Source organism: Schistocerca piceifrons, chromosome 5, assembly GCF_021461385.2.
Source record: "Schistocerca piceifrons isolate TAMUIC-IGC-003096 chromosome 5, iqSchPice1.1, whole genome shotgun sequence".
NCBI classification, from domain to species: domain Eukaryota; kingdom Metazoa; phylum Arthropoda; class Insecta; order Orthoptera; family Acrididae; genus Schistocerca; species Schistocerca piceifrons.
This window is the reverse complement of record NC_060142.1, coordinates 694,548,386-694,573,317: the sequence shown is the minus strand read 5'-3', so window position 1 is coordinate 694,573,317 and position 24,932 is coordinate 694,548,386. Positions and strand designations below refer to the sequence as shown.

At 43.2% G+C, this 24,932-nt stretch overlaps 1 pseudogene; it reads right to left on the bottom strand.

The window, feature by feature from the left end:
* Nucleotides 1-23,977: 23,977 nt before the first annotated feature.
* Nucleotides 23,978-24,095, bottom strand: LOC124799503 (annotated as a pseudogene).
* Between the last annotated feature and the right edge of the window lie 837 nt (nt 24,096-24,932).

The window sequence follows — 24,932 nt, the reverse complement described above, 5'->3', positions numbered from 1 at the left end:
GTGCTCTAGAAGGTGTAAGTCAACTACCCTGGCCAGCAAGATCTCCGGATCTGTCCCCCATTGAGCATGTTTGGGACTGGATCAAGCGTCGTCTCACGCGGTCTGCACGTCCAGCACGAACGCTGGTCCAACTGAGGCGCCAGGTGGAAATGGCATGGCAAGCCGTTCCACAGGACTACATCCAGCATCTCTACGATCGTCTCCATGGGAGAATAGCAGCCTGCATTGCTGCGAAAGGTGGATATACACTGTACTAGTGCCGACATTGTGCATGCTCTGTCGCCTGTGTCTATGTGCCTGTGGTTCTGTCAGTGTGATCATGTGATGTACCTGACCCCAGGAATGTGTCAATAAAGTTTCCCCTTCCTGGGACAATGAATTCACGGTGTTCTTATTTCAATTTCCAGGAGTGTATAAGGTTCCCTCTGGGCCGCAGGGCGCGAAGCTACAGTGCACGTCGGCGCTCATGCTTACCGAACTTCATCTCCTGGAAGCAGCACCTCCGGTCTCCGGCACGGTCACACTAGAACCGCCACTATCCACCCGCCGAGGGCGGTCGGCGCCTACCCGCGAAAAACGGGCGCGCACCTGAACTGGCCAATCATGGGGCCGGAATTTCACAGGGAGGCGACATCGCGACTTTAAAATCGAGAAGAAATAGCAGTTACAAGGTTGGTAAGGCAGGCTGCGGAACTGAGAACAGGAGAAACTTTGGCCACTACTGAACTTTCAAACGACACCTCGTACTACCCTGGCGATCGGAAAAATGATGGGAAACGGGAAGCCATCATGGCTGCTAGGAAGACTGCTGCCATCGCCCATAAATAAAGAAAATTCCTGGCGCCAAGCTCCTCTCACATATCAGCGTGAGGCAAACTCTGAAAATCGTCAAATGAATCAGGCAACCCATAGAAATTACTAATATTGCCTGAACTATTATTTTACCGGATACCAGAATGCTGGGATTAGAAACATGAAATGCGAGCAATGAATAGAGAATGAAGTGCACGTCTTTCATATAGATGATACCGTTTTCACTCCAGGCGTGTTTCCTACGCCAAGTTTATGACGTGCAAAGGACGGACTGCACTGCAGATGTGAGAGCAGGTGGAATAACTAGACAGCTCTCTAATAACGAAGATGCTTTCTGATATTTAGCCATATACGGTTAATTTCAGTGCTCTTTCTTCTTCTCCACGTACAGATCACTGATCAGGAAAGGACGATGACTGCTTGCAATGCTAGAGAAAATCGATTACCTCTGTGTCAATAATTAGTTTACTAGTGTCCTTGCGATGCCTGGAAAGACAAAATTGACCGAGCTCCTGCCCACCTTCCCGAAAGACGAGTTTCACTTGAAGGGAATCACCACAAATAGAGCACATCTCGTAACTAGGGACGCGCCGATGATAAGATTTCTCGCCCACATCCACAACTTTTATCGATTTTAATCGTTTCCAGCCTGAATTATGAAATACTGCACGAAAGAATTTCATATTTGGGGAAAATATTACCAAAGCAATTAAATACACAACAGTGTATTGTAATACACATATTTGCTGTAAGTTACGTATAAAACACAATGGAACTTTTGAGTCCCTTCAAGCCATATTCATCGCATCTTATCGAGTTATTTACTTCAAATGTTGACATGTGTGTGAAAATCTTATGGGACTTAACTGCTATGGTCATCAGTCCCTAAGCGTACACACTACTTAACCTAAATTATTCTAAGGACAAACACACACACAACCATGCTCGAGGGAGGACTCGAACCTTCGCCGGGACCAGCTGCACAGTCCATGACTGCAGCGCCTCAGACCTCACGGCTAATCCCGCGCGGCAGTTATTTACTTAATGCACAAGTTATATCACTTTAATTATCTAAAGCAATACGAAAACAGTTTATAGACAACATAACACTCACAGGAGTGTTCTTCCACGGCACCCAGGGTCCAAAAGTTCCTATGACGAAATGAAAACACAGCGGTACAAGTCTGTCGTTATTTTCTGACGTTTACGGGCAGAGATAATGAATCGTCTCAGCGAAAGAGTTTCTCGTACTAAAGAAGAGGTGCACAGACGTCCAGACTTTATGACAGTGCGTGAACTAAACGCCATGCTGTTTTATGACTCTAGGAAGTGACGGAAACTTTAAGTCTCGTCGGCCAGGTAAGGGTAATGAAACTTTTCACAGCATTAGGACGCGAACTGAGAGTTGTAAGTGCTACGGCAGACAGTTACACAGTAATAAGAGAAGTCTCGTTTTCCTTCTGTCGACGTAGTTCTAGTACTCCGACAGGTAGTATATTCAGGATACTGGAGATTACTTAAAACTTCTGTACTTTTTATTTTTCAGTTCCGTTGGCGTGCGGGAAGTTAAAACCGATAGCGTGTACTCCTTTCTTCACTTCCTACTCGCCCTTATTTTTTAAGAGAAGTTTCCTGGCTTCAGCATCTTAATCTGTACTATGTATTTTCTGTACGTAGTACGTGAGTAAAACAGAAGTGATTTCTGGCGTTCCCCAAGGTAGTGTTATAGGCTCTTTGCTGTTCCTTATCTACATAAACGATTTGGGAGAAAATTTGAGCAGCCGTCTTCGGTTGTTTGCAGATGACGCTGTCTTTTACCGACTAATAAAGTCATCAGAAGATCAAAACAAATTTGCAAAACGATTTAGAAGAAATATCGGAATGGTGCGAAAAGTGGCAGTTGACCCTGAATAACGAAAAGTGTGGGGTCATCCACATGAGTGCTAAAAGGAACTCGTTAGAATGCGGTTACACGGTAAATCAGTCTAATGTAAAAGCCATAAATTCAACTAAGTACCTACGTATTACTATTACGAACAATTTAAATTGGAAGGAACACTTTGGAAATGTTGTGGGGAAGGCTAACCGAAGACTGCGTTTCATTGGCAGGACACTTAGAAAATGTAACAGACCTACTAAGGAGACTGCCTACACTACGCTTGTCCGTCCTCTTTTAGAATACTGTTGCACGGTGTAGGATGCTTACCAGATAGGTCTGACTGAGTACATAAAAAAAGTTCAAAGAAAAGACCATGTTCTGTACTATCGCGAAATATGGGAGACAGTGTCACAGAAATGATAACGGAATTTGGGATGGACATCATTAGAAGAAGGGCGTTCTTCGTTGCGACGGAATCTTCTCACGAAATTCCAATCACCAACTTTCTCCTCCGAATGCGAAAATATTTTGTTCACACCGAATTACATAGGGAGGAACGATCACGAAGATAAAATAATTGAACTCAGAGCTCGAACGGAAAGATACAGGCCTTCATTCTTTTCGCGCGCTATACGAGATTGGAATAACAGAATTGTGAAGGTGGTTCGATGAACCCTCTGCTAGGCACTTAAATGGGATTTGGAGAGTTTCCATGTAGATGTTTAAGATTTAGAACGTTTTCCAAAATCTCGTGGATAGAAAGTAATATTCTGGTATGTGCATTAGTTTATCAAGTGTTCAAATGTAATTAATTCCTAAAGGACCAAACTGCTGAGGTCATCGGTCCGTAGACTAAGTTCTAGGGGACTGATGACTTCAGAAGTTAAGTCCCACGGTGCTCAGAGCAATTTGAACCAACCCGTTACTTATACAACTACAATGCCTGGCTGCGTAGAATAGCATGTAGAGCGTGACGATAGGAAAGGCCGTTAGCAACACTAAACACTATCAACTTGTTTCACGGACAGTGATAAACAGATCGTAAACAAGGAGCTAGAATGAATGGGGAAATTTGGAAAAAAGTGGAGGAAGAGACAGAGAAAGGCAAGAAATGGAGAACAGGACAGTTATAAAAAGGAGAAAGGGGACGACAGAGGGAAGTGGGGAAAAGAATGAAGGTAAGTAGAAGGTTAAGTGCTTAAACTCTCCTCGATATTTAAGTCATGAGAGATGGGATAGTAATTTAACACGTGATGCAACGGGGAAGGAATGACGCTGGCTTGCAGCTGCGCTGCAGCACGACATAGAGGTCCGATACACGTTTCTTAATCTGTCTCACATTTTTTATAAGTAACTTACAGCTACCTCATAGCCAGTTTTCGAAATATGTTTCCAATTTTCAACAAATCGAAGTGCAAGTGAATGTTTATCACTGGAACGCTGATACAAACAACCAGAACACGATATCTGAATCATTAAGAACGAAAGATTTTCCATTAAATTGTAAGCAACTGCTACCTGCTGACGTATCTGCATCCTCCACGTCTAGGGATGTTATATCACGTGACTGGGAACGATCTTTGTTACAGAAAGTGTTCATTTACAGTTCCTAGCGATACAAGGTGTCTATATTGAATTCGCCAGCCCTGATTTTTCACCGAACTAGCAGGGTCTACTGAACATGTGTGCAGGATACCATCTGCCTCAGTAAGTTGGAAAAGCGATTTTCATCGATAAATGCGTAAGAATGGGTATTTCTAAGCGAGAAAGGCATTTTAGAAGCCAGTCGGGAAAATTAATTTCGTCCGGCCTACCGCAGAGCGTATGATACATGATAGGTAGCACACATTGCACACTCAGGCCGCAGAGTACCTAAGCTCCGCCACCTCTCAGGGGCATAACCAGTCTCAGACGACGACTAGTATCAGCGCGAAGCGTCAGCGAACTGTTTGTCCGCAACAAAAGCCGCTCCCCGTAACGCGAACTAACACTCCTGGACGTTCGGCCCGAAGACTTAGGAACACAGTGTATTTTGTGAGCAGCACCCGACATATATCACTTCCTTGGGCACTTCACAAGTTATCTTCCCATTCCTCGATGTCGTCCCGGTAAGAATGACATGTCCAGGTCTGCCTGTAAGTAACTCTTGAGTCCAGACACAGACCTTGTCCGATACTCGGTAATCTCGTATTTTGCTCACCAAACGAAGTGAGAGACTGCACCGAATGTGAGCAGTGGCGACTGGCGCTAGTTATTTTCCACCTGCGTCGCTGATATAGACACTCGTCTGGACTTGTATCTCTGACTGCTCCGCCTTTGGTTTTCCCGCTTGGAGTGTGGCCGAGCTCTCTCTCGCTGGTCGGCGTCCAACGATCCAACATGTGTTGAAGGCAGGCCCTCGTCTCTATCCGCTGTGTCTGGGCCCCACTGTCCTCGCCATCCGTGAAGTTTTGCCGCCGCCGGGTTAACGGTGCTGATTGCTCAACGCGTTTGCATGCGAAACGGTGGCGGGTCCGTAATCTCAGTCTGGACATCTTTTCATCACGTAACTGGAAGCATTAACTTACGTATGATTCATATGCTGCTGTTAACCTGTAAAGATTTGTGGAACTTATGGTGGCATGTTGTATCTGCCGGAGATCAGCCAAGGATGGTTCTGGATAAGAGAGTGCTATGCTGCACTTACGAAGTATAAGGCTTCCAAGTGTTGTTTACTGTTTGTTTTAAAGGTTACTTGCAATGTTAATTTCATGGAGCATGTTAATTAGTGTGCTCTCCACCCGGTTTTGGCTTTGGACTTTCTTGTAATATGAAGGGCAGAGCTTTGTAATTTTAATTGTTCTTTTATTCGGTAAATGTCTCAGTTTGGTTGTCAGTTACGTTACAGGTAGTCGCGTAGTTAGTAAGCCTTGCATAGTCTTGAAAAGCTGAATCACCAGCTGAATTTGTCTGCCGCGAGAATTATTTGTTGTTGCAGAAATGGTCTGGTATGTGGGGCAGATGGGTTCAAAAATGGTTCGAATGGCTCTGAACACTATGCGACTCAACTGCTGAGGTCATCACTCGCCTAGAACTTAGAACTAATTAAACCTAGCTAACCTAAGGACATCACACACATCCATGCCCGAGGCAGGATTCGAACCTGCGACCGTAGCGGTCGCTCGGTTCCAGACTGCAGCGCCTAGAACCTCACAACCACTCCGGCCGGCAGGGCAGATGGGGTTCGTCGCCTTGGCTGGCAGGCTGAAATTGCGAGTGTGTGCGGCGTGATTTCTGCCCCGGTTTGCGGCCTGATCATCTTCGAAATTGCTTGGCGTTTGCTTTCTACTCGTCTGTTCCGAGTACCACCGTGCATAAGCCGCTCTCCCATCCTTTACTTAAGTATCCGGCCTGTCCGCCGGAACGGACGACATTTTTTTATAATTAATGAAACATACCCATAGAAAAATTAATAATGACTGTGCTGATAAACCTCTTACGTTATTTGATTTTCTAACAGCTGAGCTAAACTGAACGTACTCAGACATTTCTCTCTTTACTTATTCTGATCAACACTAAACTCACACATATTTTTAGCGCAACGCATTCTGACTTTCAATAATCCCTACAAAAGAATGGCCCTGACTAACAATAACCTATACCTTTCATGAATCACTTACCTCACAAAAATCTTCGTTATTCGAACTACTGCAATACAGCGAGCGCCAATACTACCAGCTAAATAAAAGATTCTAACTACTGAAGGCACTAACTACTGATAGGCATAGTTATCAAAAGAAAGATTTTGATGGAGAACAAGCCGGCCGGAGTGGCCGTGCGGTTCTAGGCTCTACAGTCTGGAACCGCGTGACCGCTACGGTCGCAGGTTCGAATCCTGCCTCGGGCATGGATGTGTGTGATCTCCTTAGGTTAGTTAGGTTTAAGTAGTTCTAAGTTCTAGGGGACTGATGACCACAGCAGTTAAGTCCCGTAGTGCTCAAAGCCATTTGAACCATTTTGATGGAGAGCAAACAATGAATTTACCTTAAGAGTGTTCAAACGCTATTATATATATATATACGCCATTTTATATATATATATATAATGGCGTTTGAACAGTCTTAAGGTAAATTCATTGTTCATATATATATATATATATATACAAAATCAGTTCATGATATCCAGTATTACAAATTTACTCTTCCAGATCGTCCGCTCTCAAAATTCCGCCATCTCTCTCCCCACATCCACCAATGCTGGCGGCTCACCTCGAACTGGACAACGCTACGCGCTGTTCACATTCAACTGCCCAACACTACAATAGCGAATATTCCAACAATGCAAACCAGCCACAGACTGCACACAGCACAGTCAGTGATTTTCATACAGAGCGCTAAGTGGCGTTACCAACATAAAAACCTAAACAGCCTACTTACATAGATCTTTGTTGGGCACTGCCCAAAACAATTTGTAAATTTTTTTGTGGGGAGCATGGGGACTATGTAAGTAGACTGTTTAGGTTTTAATGTTGGTAACGCCACGCAGCGCTCAGTATGAAAATCACTGACTGTGCTGTGTGCAGTCTGTGGCTGGTTTGCATTGTTGGAATATTCGCTATTGTAGTGTTGGGCAGTTGGATGTGATCAGCGTGTAGCGTTGCGCAGTTGGAGGTGAGCCGTCAGCAGTGCTGGATGTGGGAAGAGAGAAGCCAGAGGTCTGAGCGGACGATCTGGACGTGTGTCCGTCAGAAAAAGGAAATTTGGCAAACTGGATGTCACAAATTACATATATATTATGATTTTTGAACACTATTAAGGTAAATACATTGCTTGTTCCCTATTAAACTCTTTCATTTGCTAACTATATGCCTATAAGTAGTTAGTGCCTTCCGTAGTGTGAATCTTTTATTTAGCTGGCAGTATTGGCGCTCGCTGTATTGCAGTAGTTAGAGTAACGAAAATTTTTGTGAGGTAAGTGATTCATGAAAGGTATAGGTTATTGTTAGTCAGGGCCATTCTTTTGTAGGGATTATTGAAAGTAACATAGCGTTGCGCTAAAAATATTGTGTGTCAGTTTAGTGATGATCAGAATAAGTAAAGAGAGAAATGTTTGAGTACGTTCAGTTTTGTTCATCTGTTTGAAAATCAAATAACGTAAGAAGTTTACCAGCACAGCAGTTCATAATTTTTCTAAGGGGACGTTTCAGTAACTCAAAGTGAATCATTACTGATGTGTAAATTTTGGTTACGTAAGCAACGAATTTAACAGTGGGCTAATGGTGCTGACTGTCTGTGATCTTTTTGTAATCAGATCTAATTATTATCTTTAAAATATTGTTTGTTATATTAATTCATGGCAGACGGTTATTGTCAGATGTATATTGTCTTAAGAGGACAAAGGTCCGAATTAAATTTTATGTTGTTATTCCGGTTTTGTAACTCCATAATAATGAAATTTGTTCTTTAGTGGAAATTATAATTGTGTGCCAACCACAAGTTTGTCCATCAGCAAAGATCGCTAGCTTCCTATCTCCTTTTAGTAGCTGTAGTTAAATTGCAATTTTGATTTTTCTAGCACGTAACTTGAGCAGTCTCACAGCTCAGAATGCTCCCACATCTGGACTGCAACAGCGGCCGCGGACGTTCCCAGACGGGGGAGAAGCGCGCGCCGTGTGCTGTGTGGACCCTAAGTGTTCCTCGACCTCCAGAGGCAGAGGTTTTTACTACGGCTCCTCGCGTGACGCCCGGCTGACTGACTGCCGCCGTGGAGTGCACCGGCGGCTGCGGCGGCGGCAGCGGCAGATGGCGGATGGAGTGGGCGGCTGACGTTTACGAGAGCGGAACTGCGTGCTAGAGCGGGCGAGCGCGCGGAATAGGCACTCGACGCCGGAGCGAGCCGTCTCCCCAGGATTATCCGGCCCCGCTGCTCTTCCCTCGTACAAAAAAAAAAAAAATGGAGATCCGGAGCCATCCACTGCCGCAGTACCACAAAGTCTGAGCGACTCGTCGGCGTCCCGTTCGCCGCTAGCTGGGAGGCAGTGTTAGCAGATGCTCCGTAACACCGTTGTCTTGCCCTCTCGAGGCTTCACTCTTCAACAGCTGTAGTTAGTCAAGGGTGAAAAAAATTCTCTTTGCTGATGACAGGAACATTACAGTCAGAATTTTTGACATGAAACTCAGCTATCGTACACTACTGGCCATTAAAATTGCTACACCAAGAAGAAATGCATATGATAAACGGGTATTCATTGGACAAATATATTATACTAGAACTGACATGTGATTACAATTTCACGCAATTTGAGTGCATAGATCCTGAGGAATCAGTACCCACAACAACCACCTCTGGCCGTAATAACGGCCTTGATACGCCTGGGCATTGAGTTAAACAGAACTTGGATGGCGTGTACAGGCACAGCTGCCCATGAAGCTTCAACACGGTACCCACAGTTCATCAAGAGTAGTGACTGACGTACTGTGACGAACCACTGACCAGGCGTTTTCAACTGGTGAGAGATCTGGAGAGTATGCTGGCCAGGGCAGTAGTGGAACATTTTCTGTATCCAGAAAGGCCCGTACAGGACCTGGAGCATGCGGTCGTGCGTTATCCTGCTGAAATGTAGGGTTTCGCAGGGATCGCATGAAGGGTAGAGCCACGGGTCGTAACACACCTGAAATGTTACGTCCACTGTTCAAAGTGCCGTCAGTGCGAACAAGAGGTGACCGAGACGTGTAACCAATGGCACCCCATACCACCACGCCGGGTGGTACACCAGTATGGTGATGACGAATACACGCTCCCAATGTGCGTTCACCGCGATGTCGCCAAACACGGATGCGACCATCATGATGCTGTAAACAGAGCCTGGATTCATCCGAAAAAATGACGTTTTGCCATTCGTGCACCCAGGTTCGTCGTTGAGTACACCATCGCACGCGCTCCTGTCTGAGATACAGCGTCAAGGGTAAGTCACTGGATCTCATCCAACACGAGCAGCAATGTCGCGATACGATAAACCGCAATCGCGATAGGCTACAATCCGACCTTTATCAAAGTCGGAAACGTGATGGTACGCATTTCTCTTCCTTACACGAGGCATCACAACAACGCTTCATCAGGCAACGCCGGTCAACTGCTGTTTGGGTATGAGGAATCGGTTGGAAACTTTCCTCATGTCAGCACGTTGTAGGTGTCGCCACCGGTGCCAACCTTGTGTGAATGTTCTGAAAAGCTAATCTTTTGCATATCATAGCATCTTCTTCCTGTCGGTTAAATTTCGCGCCCGTAGCACGTCATCTTCGTGGTGTAGCAATTTTAATGGCCAGTAGTGTACTTACTACGATGGTAAAAAGTAACAGACGAGATAGCAAATTTTTTTACCAGTTTCGATCACTACAACAATCTTCAGACGAAACCTCTTTTTGAACAGTTTTTAAACACATATGCCAAAATGGTAGATTTTAAGCAACCTACTGGTACATCTGCGTACAGAAGTTGAGGTTTTTCTTTCTGTACACGCAATATACAAGCTGTTTGTCGATTTCAATCGTTTTACTACGGATGGCATGAAGAACGGTGAGAGGAGCTTTTCTTTTACAACCCCTAGCCCTTGTTCGCTACCCAGCAGCTAGCCGAGTATACATACAGCAGCGCCGGCTGGGGTGGCCGAGCGGTTCTAGGCGCTACAGTCTGGAACCGCGCGACCGCTACGGTCGCAGGTTCGAATCCTGCCCCGGGCATGGATGCGTGTGATGTCCTTAGGTTAGTCAGGTTTATGTAGTTCTAAGTTCTAGGGGACTGATGACCTCAGAAGTTAAGTCCCATAATGCTCAGAGCCATACATACAGCAGCTCTGGGCACTTGCTTCCCTCGTCGTTTGGGTAATACACGATTTTACATCTAAACTGATGTTGCTTTCGTTTTTAAATTTAAAGCTACATTGAATATACCATACGCGAGCCATTGTATTATTACATATTTCAGAGCATCGGGCCGAAGATGTTTCTAATGACCGAAACCGCTTACCACCATCAGATATGAAACAAAATCGCCATCTCCACTGCTACTTTTTATGACGACATTATAGTCACTAAAAAAATAAACTTCTTCTAAGGAACGCAAGTGAAGCCCTCAAGGGCGTTTACAGTCCCTATGCAGTAAAGTTATGTTGAATATTAAAGAGAACAAATGGTGTGAGTTTCAGTTTAAAGAGTGAAAATGACGTTTTTTCATGAAATGTAGTTCCTAGCTCTACAAAATGCGTAACAAACAAAATATTTCTAAGAATGAATATTGAGTCTCAGTTGAAGTGGTATGAATGCAAAATACTTGCAAACAGAGTGTGAAGACCGGGATCTGCCATCACAGCCCTGTCGTCAGTATTTTATTTACGTATTATTCATATATTCCATTAGCTGTGGGATTGTGTTATGGAGAAAAAATGCCCAACATATCACCGCAGTTTTGAAGGTGCTGAAAATCCCGGAAAAATATTAAGAAGAAATTGTAATTGGGCTCATTTTGATGATATATTCAAAACATTTGGATTTTAAGTACACCATGCGAATGCATTTAGCAATCTGTTGTGCACATTAAAAATGACAATTACTGCACATGCAGCTCTATTCATGAACATGGAGCAACATACACTGAAATTACATTTATCAAGAAAGAATAAACATAAAATTCAATACAAATTTTCTATTAAGGAATACAGTTGTACAATATATTGCCTAACGAGATCAAAAAGAGTATTAAAACTAATTAGTTTAAAAAATCAATAAAAAGTATTTGTTAACTAATCAACTCCAAACAACGAAGGATAACAGAGAAAAGAATATCATAAATAAAGAATAATACAACATACTTGGATACTATAATTTTTTTTCCTTTTATGAAAACCTTTTTACGTTCTTGCTGAGGTTAACATCTCATTTATTATCCAGGGACTCTGACTCAGTTTTTCAGACTAGCAAATGAAAAGTTGCTGTACACAAAAGGGAATGGTGCATACTGGGTGAATGCACTGGTGTTGAGGAATGAATGATCAGTGAAAAACTAGCTTTATGAGTATGAAAGAAGTTCTCTGAAAATATGTACAAACAAAACAGGGTTCCACGCTACGAACAAACAGAATGAGGTTGGGCTGTTACAGTCAGACTGGATTTGTATTTGGGAGTATGGATGCTTTAGCACCATCCGGTCATGCCTATGTAGGTTTTCCGTGCTTTCACTGAATTACTTCAGGCAAATGCTGGAATATCTCCTATTATATGGCCACCGCTGATTATCTGGCCCATGCTTTCAAAATTATGCTAGTATGAGTGTAAATGTCTGCATATTTGATTTACGTTTTCTTTTCTTAAACCGTGATAGCACGGCATGTCCAGTATCCTAGTAAAAGTCATCCAGGGACAAATAAAAGTAATTCTATTACTCTTACTATTACTACTACTACTGCTGCCGCTACTGGAACTACAAAGAAATTAATTTTTCACTTGTATGTCTGAAAGAACAGACATTATTGATGATCGACAGCCCTACGAATTGGCTGGATCTGAGCACTATAGGACTTAACTGCTGAGGTCATCAATTCCCTCGAACTTAGAACTACTTAAACTTAACTAACCTAAGGACATCACACACATCCATGCCCGAGGCAGGATTCGAACCTGCGACCGTAGCAGTCACGCTGTTCCAGAATGTAGCGCCTAGAACCGCTCGACCACACCGGCCGGCTCCCTACGAATTCAGTTCGAAATAAATTCGCTGTGTGCGAAAATCTTGACATCGGCTGTATTAGGTACAGAAATACTATTTATTATTTACATATGAAAATTTGTACCGGACCGGATATTAACCCGGATTTCCCGCTTATGGGAGCGATCGCCTTCATCACTTCGGCTACCCGTGCTCGCCTTCCGGACCGTCCCAGACATCCACATACCACACTCTCTCTACCTTAGTCCCTTACATTCATGACTTTATGGCCGCAGCACTACTCTAGATTCCCACACTAGAGAGAATGGGACTATGAGGAATCGTAATCAATGATGTTATTGCCTTTTTTTCCCCCCACTTGACCAGTGATGTCTTACTTGGATGTCTGAAAGAACAGACATTACTGACAATCGACAGCCATATGAAATTAGTTCCTTACAGTCTCAGACTCAATAGTGCGGGAATCCAGAATAATGCTGTGAGCATCAAGTCATTGTGGTGTAGCCTGTATGACGTACGGGTTTGGGTCGGCTCGGGAGGTGTTCACGGATAGCCGAAGTGGGTGAGGCGACCACGTGGGATAAGCAGCAAGTCAGGGTTCGTCTCCCAGTCCAGCGCACACTATTATATGTCACTAACAGGTAGTATTTCTGTACCTAATACAGAAGATGCCAAGATATTCGCACTTAGGGAATTTATTTCGAATTAAAAAGATCAGTCATAAGAGATTAATCAAGTTATGGAAAATTTATTCCTCCATCGAACTGAGACGATGTACTTCGTTTCTTCCTCAACAGGTACAGAAACCAGCAAGCATGAATGGTGTTACCAAACCTAAGGTTAGGAGAGAGTTTGAAATTAGCTATGTATGTCTACCGTACAATGAGCCATCAGCTATAAACTGCAAAGATCATGATAATGTGACCTGCTAGTGCAAATATAAGGAAAAAATATTAGTGGGTAACGAATGCCAGCCATATTAAATGTAGTACGACAACAACGAGGAACTTTTTTAAGCATAACATGAAGAACGCAATTACATCAAAAAAACTTTTTGCGGTATGTAGGTACAAGTCGTTCAGTGACGCACATCGAAAGTCATATTTTTCTGCAGAGTAGTAGTTGTATTCAGTTACCAACAGCAGTACTGTGTCTGTTTCGCCCTGGAACACCATCCCTCAGTAAGATTATCTATTTTGGACGGTTTACCGCCAACGAATTTTAACCAAAGTTACTGGTCGTTCATATGGAGACCGGTTCTTGACTTTCAGCATTTAAAGGGTGGGGAGCTCAATGAAGAACGTCCCAGTATTGCAGGCACAGATGAAAACGCCAAGAAAGTGGACAATATGATACTGTACGATAGTAGACGAAAAGTCTATTTCACTGCTTAGATCACAAAAATATCGAAGGACAAATTACGGTACATTTTAGGTGAAAAATTAGCCGTGTGTATGCTTAGTGCAACGTACGTGTCGCACTTGTCAAATACTGACAGAAACCAAATGTTAAATGTTTTTTTCCCAAAGTCTGTGCCGTATAAAACGGTCCAAAGTAATAATTGTATCTATTTTCAACTGTGAATAACATTATGTCCTCCATCTCACAGCAAAACGAACCAAAGCAAAGCAATGGGACAAAGCCGGTGACCGCCCCCTCAGCATGAATAGCTTGAAGTCGACTGAATGAAAAAAAGAAACACGAGAGAAAGCTTGAACCGCCGGAGAAAAAGAACGACACAACTCACCAGTCGCCAGAGCTGTCTATCTGCACAGAAATGTGCAATAGTAAAACGGAATAATAGAGAAATGTAAAGTCCGAACTGCTGGAACTTCCACAGTGTCCAGTAAATTTAGGGCACTCTGGAAATTTATTGGAACATCTTGAGGCGTAGCGCCGTATAACGATCCTGCCTTCGAGGCGGTGAAGTGGAGAAGTGTCTCAGTGCTGGTAGTGACAGATGGTAACGCGAGACTGGACGAGCACGTAGTTTATGTATCAGCCGATGGAGGACAGTATTGGATAGGGGGACTGTGATTTTAGTTTCGATTGTGCCCACTAGAGTGCACTAAAGTAATAGAATGTTTTTCATAAACTGTTCTAGTATTTTCATAAAGTGTTAATATTTCTTTTTGTGTATGTAAAATGTTATAAATGTGATTTAGCAGTATGAATGATGCGTGAGTGTGGTTTAAGGTTAATATGAAGATAGTTGTTTAACGAGTTATGTAGTGGGATTTAGTGTGGGAACATTTCGAAGAAGTATGGATATGGACAAAGGGGATTTTTGTAGAATAGTGCACGCATCTCGTGGTCGTGCGGTAGCGTTCTCGCTTCCCACGCCCGGGTTCCCGGGTTCGATTCCCGGCGGGGTCAGGGATTTTCTCTGCCTCGTGATGGCTGGGTGTTGTGTGATGTCCTTAGGTTAGTTAGGTTTAAGTAGTTCTAAGTTCTAGGGGACTGATGACCATAGATGTTAAGTCCCATAGTGCTCAGAGCCATTTGAACCATTTTTTGTAGAATAGTTTTGTTAAGTAAGTTTATGGTAAAGGGAAAGTTAATTCAGGTATAAATAACAATAGTAAATAACTTTATGCATTAACAAAACTTCAGCATATTAGATAATTACGTCGGTAAAAAGTGCAGTCGTTAGGTTTACTACTTTGCGATTGGTTATTGATGAAAAGCGCGGACTGACGCGGGAGAATGTTGTTTTGCTATTGGCTGCTGAGTGAACTGACCAATGGTAAAGCAATATGCTTCGCGCGCCTTTTCTCTGCTGGTAGAGAAGACTTAGAGTATTCTAGAGAAGGGTGGGGGCCTAGCCACGAAACAGTTCGGACGTGTGTAGTAGTAGTAGTAGTAGTAGTAGTAGTAGTTCCGTTGGAAACGATAAGTTGCCGGATCTAGCAGTGTTTCACACATCAAAAGTGTGGTAAAGTGACGGCATGATTATTCCGATGGGTGTGTAGAAATTTCGGAATTTTTAAGGAAATTTTGTGACGAGAAAAGACATATATTCCGCGTGGCGTATTGAGCAGGTCGGTGGCTAAAAACTGTGACTGCATTTGGTACCGCCAGACTTAATATTTGCCGAGCATTCTCAATCAAAAACAATCCGTATTTTTGTAGCTATTACGTTTTCGGGAAATGGAACACCATAAACTTGCTAACGTGAGTGAAAGGGATTGTGAGTGACTGTGTCGAGACTAGCACAGGTTTGGCAGTGATACTTGTTCATCTAAGTTTAGGAATATATTAATTGAGGACAAGATTTCCAACCTCTCATTTGTGTGAAAACTTTCTCCCGAAACGTAGATTAGTGACTTTAATTGCAGCCTGGTTCACGTCGAAGTACAGTAGGTTTCACTCGGCTTCCCTACTGATGATATGCTAAGACAATGTTCACAGGTAGGTGCAGGTTCGTCGTAAAGGGACGGAAAGAACCGCGCCGCCGCAATCTAAGGAAATTTGTTTCTGGCAAACGTTATGAGTGCAATAAATATTTGTGGCAACGGTAGATGGGTAGATTTCAGCCTTCTAGAATCTAATGAGAGGTACGAAATACTTAAATACACGATTAGAAAAAGTATTCCATATTTTTAGTAGTAGTAATATAGACCAAAAAGAGACAAAAACGTCTAGTAAACGTCGACTCTAAAAGAAATAGCTTACACATCGTTATGAGTACTACATCTTCGCTCCTGTGAGACACATCTCATCTACTGCCTGATGATCAGTCGGTACATACTACCAAACAGGTTGACTGCTACAAGGTACTATCAGTTCCTGTCAAATTGACTTGTCTGTCCTATTACAGAAATTACCATTCCAACAACGATTGGGGATGTGATTCATGCAATACAGAGTACCAGCCGTGTTTCTCCGAAGTGTTCGAGAAGACCTCACACAGACATTTAATGGGCAATGACTCGGTCGGAGAGGTCCAGTACTTTGGCGAGCTCGCTTCCCCGATCTTAATCCCTTGGTTTCAGGCTTGTGCGGACAATGGACATCTTTGGCAAATGTAAGCCAGTATTAATGTGCAAACGCTACATGAACGCGTCATCTGTGTCTGCCAGTGCATACGTGACCATCCTAGAGGTTTTCAGAGAGAGAGTGATTTCCTAAGACGTCGGAGAGAAGCATTCCTTACTATGAGTGGACGCCACATTGAGCACCTTCTTTAACGACGGCTCACAAGTGCAGGTAGTATGTGATAGCAAGAAGATTACATTAGAAGCTCTGTTGTTTCACAGAAACAGAATAACTTGTTCTCATTTGTTTACTGCATACTTTAGGTCGTTCGTAACAGCAGAAACCCTGCAGCTGAAGAGCCGGCTTTCCCCATAAGTGCTCATGCGTCTTGAGGTATGCCTTTCTCGTTTGAGTCCATACTACCGCCTCTCTAATTAGGGAATACTTAGTCCATTAAATTTCGGGCATGCTACCACGCGAATAAAATCTCCTCCACTGATATTTCGGCCGCGTATCGTCCGGCCATCCTCATAGTGAGTCACAAGAGTGACGACCAGATGCCAATCACGGTCTTATATGCTCCACCGCGGCGGTACTGCGCATGCGGGTCACAGATGCTGGTCGGCGGCAGAGACATACGCTTACACATGCGCCGCCTGTGGTGAAGGCGTACAGATATTCGATTCGCTTATCGATGTATGATCGGCGGCGGTGATACCATGACGACTTCTCTGCAGTTTAATTACCCAAGAGCTGGATTCCACGCTTTGTCCAAATTTAAACCATTATGTCTATTTATTAAATTATTAGCTAATCTAGTCTCTATAGCTTCCTTGAAGACAGATTCCCAAAAAGAAGCGGTAGATGTTAAAATCTTCATATCACTGTAATTCATGGAACGCCCTGTATCAATACAATGTTAGGCCACAGCTTACTTGTGTGGCTGTAATAAGCGTGTGTATTTTCGATGCTCCACACACCTATGAACGGTGCGTGTTGTTTGACCTATGTACGACTTCTCACAATTTCCGCAAGGAATCTCATACACACCCGCTTTACGAAGCTGTACTTCACAGAGCCGAGTAAAGCTGCAATCTTCGTGGGGGGCCGGAAGATCACCTTTACACAGTGTTTCTCAAGAATACGGCCTATCTTCGAGGAAAGAGCACCCACATAGGGCAAAAACGCAATAGATCTGAAGGAATTACTATCTTATTCCCAATCACATACTTGCATTTTAGGTTTTGCATCGAATGCTCTACGAATTTGTTGCGGAGAAAATCCATTCGATTTAAAAATGCTCTTGAGGTATGTGAGGTCTTCTTGCAAATTATCTTCATCGGATATACAGTGTGCCCGATGCACTAAGGTCTTAAGGACATCTATGGTCTGTGAAGGGTGATGGAAGCTACTGGCATGAAGATATAGATTTGTGTGTATTGGTTTCCGCTATGTGTGGTTGCTTGAAATGGCTCTGAGCACTATGGGATTTAACTGCTGTGGTCATCAGTCTCCTAGAACTTAGAACTACTTAAACCTAACTAACCTAAGGACGTCACACACATACATGCCCGAGGCAGGATTAGAACCTGCGACCGTAGCGGTCACGCGGTTCCAGACTGTAGCGCCTAGAACCGCTCGGCCACTCGGACCGGCTCCGATATGTGTCCTAATGTGCCATCACCTTTACGGCGAAAGACGGCATCCAAAAAGGAGAGGCAGCCGTCTTTTTCTATATTCCATAGTAAATTTAATGCTAGCATGGATGGAATTCAAATGCTCAAGAAATCGATGTAATTCATCCATACCATGGGGCCATACCACGAATGTGTCGTCCACGTACCTCCAGAAGACCGTAGGTTTAAAACATGCTGAGTCCAGTGCCTTGTCCTCGAAGTCTTCCATGAACAAATTAGCTACCAGAGGGGAGAGGGGGCTTCCCATGGCAACACCATCAATTTGCTCATAAAATCCATCATTAAACTGAAAATAAGATGATAAAAGCACATGTTCAAATAAGGCCGTAATGTTCTTATCAAAATGTTGGCCGATAAGAGATGAAGAGTCCTTTAAAGGTACCTTGGTGTATAATGATACCACGCCAAAACTGAGAAGCACATCCGTACTATTTAGCCTGACATTGCTAAGTCTCTTAATAAAATCCATAAAATTACGAATGTGGTGACTACATTTTCCTACCAATGGTTTTAATACGGAAGCTAAATATTTGGCAGAAAACTACGTTGGTGAACCAAGGTCTCATAGACAAGTCCTCTAGACGCTCACCCTTACCCATTGTAATGGTACTTTAATTACGTAACCATTATGGTACCTCACCTGAACCTCTCGATACCAGTAATATTCTACTGTATTTCTGTTAACTACTTAACATGTTTCTGAGAAACATTCAGATTTGATTTCATTTGTGATACATCGATATGTTTACATTGCAACGATATTATTCTTATGTGTATTATTTCTTTTGTCACTATGATCTTTGACGTACTTGTAACTCTTATTTTTGGGCGCGTAAGCGATTATTAGTTGATTGTTAGTTGCTATGCTGTTAGAGAGTCGGACCTTGAAAAGGTCAAGTCTTGGACGTCATATTGAAAAGATGCATTTTGTAGTTGGCTTATAAAATGTGAGGAAGATGTTTTTAAGTATGTTTTGTATTGTGAAGTGATGTTTGTGTGTCACGTGATATTGCAATTAAAAGGAAGTGTAACTTAAATTCGGAGTGCTGATTATTTTTTTTACATCACCATTGTCCAGTAAAAGTGTAATCTTCAAGAATGGTTTGTGAAGCGCATCTACAAAACTTTTGAATATAGCAGAATGAAACCTAGGTCTCTTTGCGTCCGAGCTTGGAATCATAAACACCTAGATTTTCAACGATTGAGGCATGATTTTACGACGAGACCAGCGTGGGAAACACAAAAAGATGAGTGCCTAGTTTTTTGATTATTACATGACATGAGTTTATTAACTGTGCTCTAATAACACCTGCCACATAATATAACTTTGTTGTTGCCCGAAAATGCAGTATTTAGCAGCGTGAGCAACACTACAATATTTATTAAATGCTGACCTTTGTTGTGGTAGGGTTGTTAGACTATCTTGTGAACTTTAGGAAGACCATAAAATCTCGGTGGTCCTGCACCTCGTACTTTTAAACTTCGTATGACTTCCTTCGGCAGTGATGAAGCGTTCAGCAGGGCAGCAGTCCTTATTGTCACCTTGTTAGTAGGATCTTTGTTAATCTTCCGATATATGGAATACTTGTTTTTAACACCCTGTAAGAACAACTGAAAAGATATATGGACATAAAAGGGGTTATGTAGAAATATAATTGCATTTTTGGACTATTAAACACGTTCCTTTTCTATTAGCCGGATCGGTTTTGGTCTTTGCTCTCATATGTGTCAAGAACCGCCCCCGGCAACGATGTAGGCGAGGTACCCGGCGCGCCGCACCGCCCCCCGCTGTTGCGAGTAGCTGCGGGGCCCACACTAACTAGCTGAGATCACCCGCTCTGATCGATATCTCCCACTGCCAGGCGTTGTTACGCAGCCGCCAATGCGCTGCCCTACACGCACCGTGGCGCTCTCAAATCCTCCGGTAACGACCACCGACCAGCTGGGCGTGGGAGCGCCGCTGCCGGCCAGTCCTCGGCGTGCCAGCAACAGCGTCTGCTCGCCCCAGGGGCGGCAGACGAGCGATCCGCCCACACAGTGGCTCAGGCGCTCGTACCAGGGGAGCGCCAGAGTGTCGTTCGATGGCGTAATCCTCATACCGGCCTACGAAGAGTTGCACATTCGATGAACATTTCGACAAGCAGTCAAATTTAGCCACGAAGCCTATTACACTATTGGCCATTAAAATTGCTACACCATGAAGATGACGTGCTACAGACGCGAAATTTAACCGAAAGGAAGAAGACGCTGTGATATGCAAATGATTAGCTTCTCAGAGCATTCAAAGAAGGTAGGCGCCGGTGGCGACACCTACAACGTGCTCACATGAGGAAAGTTTCCAACCGATTTCTCATACACAAACAGCAGTTGACTGGCGTTGCCTGGTGAAACGTTGTTGTGATGCCTCATGTGAGGAGGAGAAATGCGTACCATCACGTTTCCGACTTTGATAAGGGTCGGATTGTAGCCAATCGCGATTGCGGTTGATCGTATCGCGACATTGCTGCTCGCGTTGGTCGAGATCCAATGACTGTTAGCAGAATATGGAATCGGTGGGTTCAGGAGGGTAATACGGAACGCCGTGCTGGATCCAAACGGCCTCGTATCACTAGCAGTCGAGGTGACAGGCATCTTATCCGCATGGCTGTAACGGATCGTGCAGCTACATCTCGATCCCTGAGTCAACAGATGGGGACGTTTGCAAGACAACAACCATCTGCACGAACAGTTCGACGACGTTTGCAGCAGCATGGACTATCAGCTCGCAGACCATAACTGCGGTTACCCTTGACGCTGCATCACAGACAGGAGCGCCTGCGATCGTGTACTCAACGATGAACCTGGGTGCACGAATGCGGATGACCCCAGCTTCTGTTTACAATATCGTGATGGTCGCATTCGTGTTAGGTGACATCGCGGTGAACGCACATTGGAAACGTGTATTCGTCATCGCCATACTGGCGTATCACCCGGCGTGATGGTATGGAATGCCACTGGTTACACGTCTCGGTCACATCTTGTTCGCATTGACGGCACTTTGAACAGTGGACGTTACATTTCAGATGTGTTACGACCCGTGCCTCTACCCTTTATTCGATCCCTGCGAAACCCTACATTTCAGCAGGATAATGCACGACCGCATTTTGTGGGTCCTGTACGGGCCTTTCTGGATACAGGAAACGTTCGACTGCTGCCATGGCCAGCACAGTCTCCAGATCTCTCACCAATTGAAAACGTCTGGTCAATGGTGGCCGAGCAACTGGCTCGTCACAATACGCCAGTCACTACTCTTGATGAACTGTGGTATCGTGTTGAAGCTGCATGGGCAGCTGTACCTGTACACGCCATCCGAGCTCTGTTTGACTCAATGCCCAGTTGTATCAAGGCCGTTATTACGGTCAGAGGTGGTTGTTGTGGGTACTGATTTCTCAGGATCTATGCACCCAAATTGCGTGAAAATGTACTCACATGTCAATTCTAGTACAATATATTTGTCCAATGAATACCCGTGTATCATCTGCATTTCTTCATGGTGCAGCAATTTTAATGGCCAGAAGTGTGGTTTGTGGGTGCACAGAACGAGGCGTGTTTTTTGAGTAAGTTACATTCTGAAATAAAAGTAAAACAATGGATTTTTCTTAGCAATTTTATTTTTACATGAAAGCCTGCACTTTGACCTACTTTTCTACACGAATCCCATCAATATTAAGGCACTTATTGTATCGTACAACCAGTTTCGAATAGCCTCCCCGTAGAAGTCTGCCGCCCGATCATAGCTTTCAACATTTTAAACGTTCTGTAGCAGCGTAAAGCAAACTTCTTGACACTTGAGGAAACTCATCAAATAATTTCGAACTCGTAAAATGTCTTTTCTCTCTCACTTTTTCAAATTTCTGCACCAAATATTAGTAATGACTGAAGGTCGCTCACTTCGTTCCTCATAATGCTCATTCATACGGCCGTCTTTAAAAGCTCTCGCCCGTTTCCGCAGCCTCCCATCGCTCATTAGAGTCATAAGTGGGCTTATGCCATTGTTTCAGCACGTTTAAATTATCTAAAGTTATGCTCAGGCGGCAGATTTCTATGAGGAGCTATTCAAAGCTGGTTGTACGACATAATAAGTGCCTTAATATTGGTAGGCATTATATACAAAATTAGATTATAATATAGATTCCATGCAAAAATAAAATTTCTAAGTATAATCTAGTTGTTTTATATTTTTTTCAAAACGGTACTTCCTTCCAAATGCGCCTTATACATCATTATTCTTTCTGATGGGTAGTGGTGTCACGGAGACGGAGCTGGAATAAGCTAAGAGAACACTGGAAATTTGAGAACGCTTGAAACTGAAGTCCTGACCATATTACTTCGAAAAGAAAAGTAGGATTTATGTTCCTGTCTGGTTATGCTAATTTAGATCTTCCCTAGTTTTCATATTCAGTTCTCAGCGAATATCGATATGGTTACTGCAACAACAGGACTATTGGTTTCTTCCATTCCTTCTCGTCATATGAGCTACAACTCGGTCTCTAATGAAGCGATATCGAAGTAGTGCAGCGTACAACAGATGTTTCACGTTTATTTAGCGACAGGTAGTGCTTAGATTGGATAGTGAAATGCTCGCGTGCTTTAAACGTCATGTCTTGCATATCATACCTTAACCAGTAAGTGTATTCCACATACAAAGTTTCACGCAGTAACATAGCGAATAATTTAATAGTTTATCATAAACTAATAAATAATTAGCGAGTGCATCATATGTCGCACAATAATGTTCCTTGTAAAACAAACTGGCCACGTTCGAGTATAATTCGCGCTCCCAGGATTCCGAACAAACTTATTTATGTATACAGACAGTTCCTCCATCCTGGGATTCAACAGTCTAAAGGAGTATTGGCTGTTATCGACTTTGATACTCTCAAGATATCGGTCCCGATAACTATACGACTTTAGAGAATATTTAAATTTTAAGTGTGAGTCACATAACAAATGACAAAAGAAATATTTTTGCCGTAATATATTTATGCACTAACAATTTTCTGATTTTTACCATTGTTGACATTGTAAAATCTTGCTTCTTGCCAAATTTCATGAGTTTGGGTCAACACGAAGTACCATACAGTGTGACGGTACGTCACATAAATGGTCATTTGGAGAAAGGGAAAGGAAGTTTTTGTTATGAGACGTGTGAATTATAAATTATATCAAGACTGTGTACGTGTGCGCGATGTATAACAATAGTAAAGAACGTAAATTATTATTGTTGTTGTTGTTGTTGTTGTGGTCTTCAGTCCTGAGACTGGTTTGATGCAGCTCTCCCTGCTACTCTATCCTGTGCAAGCTTCTTCACCTCCCAGTACCTACTGCAGCCTACATCCTTCTGAATCCGCTTAGTGTATTCATCTCTTGGTCTCCCTCTACGATTTTTACCCTCCACGCTGCCCTCCAGTACTAAATTGGTAATCCCTTGATGCCTCAGAACATGTCCTAGCAACCGATCCCTTCTTCTAGTCAAGTTGTGCCACAAACTCCTCCCCAATTCTATTCAATACCTCCTCACTAGTTGTGTGATCTACCCATTTAATTATTATTATTATTATTATTATTATTATCAAAACACAAATATCGATGTAATTAACAAAACACAGTTTTTTTTGGTATAATCTCTGTGTAACATAGGCCACGAAGAACAGAGACAATGCTTTGATTGAACTATCTCTCCTGTTTTGTTTCGTCTAGCGGTAGGCCGCCATTGTAGTGGCAGGCACTCCGTCAACAGGCCACAAGTGGCCCACAGCGACCATCCGACCGCCGTGTCATCCACAGTGGAGGATGCGGATAGGAGGGGCCGCTACTATTCGGTCGAGTAGCTCCTCAGTCGGCATCACGAGGCTGAGTGCACCCCGAAAAATGGCAACAGCGCATGGCGGCCCGGATGGTCACCCATCCAAGTGCCGGCCACGCCCGACAGCGCTTAAGTTCGGTGATCTGACGGGAACCGGTGTATCCACTGCGGCAAGGCCGTTGCCACCCGCCATTGTAGTGCTGTCCTATAATTAACGTAAGTTTTATCTGTATTTTGAAAAATATAATAGAAATTATTATTAGAGTGTGTGTTGTTGACTTATTTGTCACTTCTCATGATCGCTACCATTAATTATAATTAACAAATCTTTTACAGGACTTCGTAGTGCAGGGAGCTCATCTCTCATAGCAGGGTTTAGTCAGCCGTTCCGCTGAGGTTTCATGTTATTAAATGTAAATGCGAGAGACTTCTCAATCTTGATCTTTCATTAATTTCGAAGTTAAAATTAATTTCAGTTACCAAAATTCACAGCACTGAATGAGTTCAGTATGTTTCATTTCGGCAGACGAGATTCTCCACAGTTTTACCTTGCAAATAATGAACAACAGATATTCAAATCATTACATTCCGCAATATCTCAGTTAATCTTTATTTATTTGGTACATAAATAACCAGTAGCCCCTGAGTCCTATATTAATAATTACAGTTTGCGTAAAAATACGCATATTTTTTCTAACTAGGAGCGCTCACGCAAACTATTTATTAGAAGGCGGTGTTTCGCGCGCTGTGTTTAAAAAATATTATATCGTACGTACTTCGGGGCAGCCGATGTTCGTACGAGTGTTATCGCGGTATAAGTCAATTAAAAGTCTCATGCTAGCCCACAATATTTAAAGCCACCCCAAACCGAAAATCATAAAATATATAATTATAAAAATAAAAATTTACACTTATTCCGTGATAACAGGTTTTGATGAGTGAGCCTGCGAGACTCAAAAGTATGTGACATAAACGACCGTATCTTTTGTAATGATTGGCTGCATGCCTCCGTACATGCCCC